At 40.2% G+C, this 3,862-nt stretch overlaps 1 pseudogene; it reads left to right on the forward strand.

The window, feature by feature from the left end:
* Nucleotides 1-692: 692 nt before the first annotated feature.
* Nucleotides 693-1,183, forward strand: LOC138172855 (succinate dehydrogenase cytochrome b560 subunit, mitochondrial-like; annotated as a pseudogene).
* Nucleotides 1,184-3,862: the final 2,679 nt, after the last annotated feature.

The following is a 3,862-nucleotide window of genomic DNA, read 5'->3' on the forward strand; positions in this document are numbered from 1 at the left end:
TGGGAAAGCCACTGACCTGGAAAATAGATCCAGGAGAGATAATTAAAAAAAATTATTGGACTACTTGAAAACCATGATAAAAATAATAATCTAGAAATCATCCTTCAAGTAATTTTCCAGGAAAATTTCCCTGATGTTTTAGAACCAGAGAGTGAAAGAGAGGTTGAAAGAATCCACTGATCACCTCCTGAAAAAGATTCCCCCCCCAAAAAAAACTCCTAGCAATATCATAGCCATGTTCTGGAATTCAAAAATATTACAAGCAGCCTGAAAGATACAATATGTATATTGTGGAAACACAATCAGGCTAACATAGGATCTGACAGCTTCTACACTGAGGGATTAAATGGCTTGGAATATGATATTCTGGAGGTCAAAGGAGCTGGGATTAAAACCAAATATCACCTATCCAGCAAAATTGAGTATTATGTTTCAGGGGAAAATATGGTCATTCAGTGGAGAGCTTGAGGAAAAAAAAAGGAAGAATAAGAATAATACAAGAAAAACAAGAAGATTATGATAAGAAAGTCATCCAATTAGCAAATGATATCAGTGATCTTAAGGAAGAAAATTACTCTTTAAAAACCAGAATTGGGTAAAGGGAAACATGCTAAGTTATATGTGTTCGATATGTGTGTGTGTGCATGTGTATTTAAAGAATGAAAAAACTCCTCCCATTTGAGCTCCTCAAGATGGCTGTTCTTTTGTTGAGGTATGCTGTTTGTCCACCTAAGCCCCAAGCTTTGTGTCAGAAATGGTATTCCTTTTGGAACAACTTCCAAGGAAGGCATAGAAAAAAATCTGAAAGAGCATCAATTCAAAATGCCCTTTGTCATCTCACATCATCATTTACAGCTGGTCTCTGCCTATGATAATGTCTATTACCCACCAAGGCACTGGTGTTGCTTTGAGTGAAGGAGTGTCCCTTTTCGGATTGGCAGCCTCGATGCTCCCTGGGAATTTTGGGTGTCACTTGGAGCTTGTAAAGTCCCTGCGCCTAGGACCAACTCTGATTCACACAGCCAAGAGTGTTCTTGTCCCGCTTATGTACCACACATGGAATGGAATCTGACACTTGATGTGGGACCTAGGGAAGGGCCTGAAAATTGCTCAGCTCTACCAGTCTGCAGTAGTTGTCTTGGATCTCACCATGTTGTCCTCTGTAGAAATAGCAGCAAAGTGAGGTGATAATATATCTTCCATATCCTCCACTGAAGGATTGAGATTGTTTTCTCCCTTTCCTTCAGCCACCCTTTCCTTCAGACCAGGGCAGAGCTCTTCTGTTTTGGTTAGATCTCAGTATGTTTGAAGAACTTCTTAGAGTCTGGTACAACACTCATAGTATTGGAGTTGTGGGAGAAGTTCCAGTGTTCTCTTCCCTAAAGAAAGCTTCATGATAAGGCTCACAAACTCTTCCTTTTTGCCTCTCCCTGCCCTCCCATTTTCTCCAATTACTTTTCTCGCTGTGGGTTTGTCCTCTTTCCTCAGGCCTCCTCAGCCTCTTTCCATATTGGACTTTGATTTGTGCTAAGTGTCAACTGTTGGCTGCCCAATCTTGAGGCAGTAAAAACAATGCCAGCTCTGTGGTTTCTGCCTTAAGGTTGGGTAGAAAGGCTTTGAGTGCCAGTGTCCATGGGCTGCTGGCTTAAAGGACAAGGTTGCCCATTGGAAATGGCCCAGAGTCTTAAACCACCCCCACTTTTAGAGAAAAAGGAACCAGCCTTTCTGTGTGGATGCAGGGAGAGAAGGAAGGATGGTGAGTTGGCTCCCTGGAGGCTGCAGATGTTCTGTGGGGAGAGGTTATACAGCTCTCCTGGCCCAAGAAAAGATTCATAAGATTCTCAGTCAACACATTGGTAGTTCTCTCTTTTCCTGGCACTTTCAGAAAAATAAAACTTTTAATTTCATATTTTCCAATAAAAATAAAGAATGAAAAAAATAGAAGAGAATGTGAGGAATCCCATAAGCAAAATAATGCATATAGAAAGCAGATCAAATCTGATAAAAAGTATCAATACAGTAATAAAGAAATAAAGAAAATTGTCTTGAAACATTAGAACAAGAGTGAGAAGTAGAAAAAAAAATCCACTGATCTCCAACTGAAAGAGGTCGTACAAGAAAACTCTCAGGAATATTACAGTCAAATTCCAAAGCCCACAGTTCAAGGACCAAATATTAAGTGCAACAAGAAAAAAATTTACAGATGATGGGACTACAGTTATAAAGATACAAGACCTAGTATTGGTGACACTCAAATATCATGGGTCTTTGAACACGATATATCAAAGAGCAAAAGGACTTGGCTTCTGGATGTAAATATCTTTTTTTTTAAGCAATCAGGGTTAAGTAACTTGCTCAAGGTTACATGGCCAGTTATTTCTGGGTGTGATGCTAAGTATCTGAGCCCGGATTTGATCCCCAGGTCATCCTGACACTGGAGCTGGTGCTCTTACTTGCTGAGCCACCTGGCCTCCCCTAAGCAATTCAGATTAAGTAACTTGCTCAAGGTTACACGGCCAGGTGTTTCTGGGTGGGTGCTAAGTGTCTGAGCCCGGGACTCAATCCCCAGGTCATCCCAACACTGGAGCCAGTGCTCTTACTCGCTGTGCTACCTGGCCGCCCCTGGATGTCAATATGTTACTCAGCTGTAGTGCCATTGCAATATCCACAGCTCTGATGGCCACTGTACATATTCCAGGATAGTTCTCAATATCAAAATATAACAAGCTCTTCATATGGAAGACAAAAGCAAAATATTTATTCCGACACCAGAAAATCAGAACTATCATAGTAGCAATGATGTTAATACACCATAGCAGAGCATGAAGTCACACCATCCTTTAGCCTTCCCACAAAAAACACTTGAAAGCCTAACTGTCACAGTAGAGGGCAAACACTAATAAGCCTAGCTCTCTCCCTGAGTGTGTTCTCTCTCTCTCTCTCTCTCTCTCTCTCTCTCTCTCTCTCTCTCTCTCAGTGTCTAGCTCCTCTGACTCCCAGCTTCCTTTGGATTCTGCTATATCCTTCAGCAAGTTCTCCCCACCACAGGTTCCATGTGATTACATTGTCAGGGATCAGGGAAGATCTTCAGATTCCCTTAGGCTGATTAAGGGGCAGGGAAGATCTTCAAATTCCCATTACCATTACACCACCAAAGCTAAGCATTATTTGGAATGGAAAAGAAATGGATACCTGATCATCTGCCAGATGTTCAGGACTGTTCAAAAAAGAAAAAAAAATACCTTTAACTCAATAGAAGATTTGACATACAAGAGCCAGGAAAATTATAAGGTACATAATTACAAGGGACTAAATAAAAATTTAATGTTTGCCTTTTGCGTATGGAAATTTAAAACCTATGTCTCAGATTGTTACTACTAATTGGGTAGCTTATAAGAAAAAATGGGGTAGACCTGAATATGATATGACTTTACAATTAAAGCCATTCAAGACATCTAAAAGAGTAGTTATCTTATACAAATGAGGTGTGAAAGGAACAACTAATGCAAAGGAAATAGATGGGGGAGGGAGGCTGTTAGTTCTGAAAACCCACTTTCATTGCGAATAGTTTTAAGAGGGGAAAATACATCTAGAAGAGTATAAAAGTCTTCTAAATTTTAAAAAAAGAAATAAAATTCTAAGGGAATAGGGAGAAGGAAGAGAATAAAGGAAGGATCTTTAGAGGGGAGGGGGATGGAAGAGGTCAAAGGGGTGTACAAAAGGGAGTTTAGATTTAGAGGAATGGGAGAATATGAGAGAAATTGCTGGAGTGCGAGTAGGTTAAGTAAGAGGAAGACAAGTTAGCAGGTGGAAGTAAAGTAGAGGAATTAGGAGAGATATGAAAAAAGAGATATTCAAAAGC

The sequence above is a fragment of the Petaurus breviceps genome, unplaced genomic scaffold, assembly GCF_028583685.1.
Source record: "Petaurus breviceps papuanus isolate PSGF00001 unplaced genomic scaffold, PetGlider_PUasm1.0 551, whole genome shotgun sequence".
In the NCBI taxonomy this organism is placed as follows: domain Eukaryota; kingdom Metazoa; phylum Chordata; class Mammalia; order Diprotodontia; family Petauridae; genus Petaurus; species Petaurus breviceps.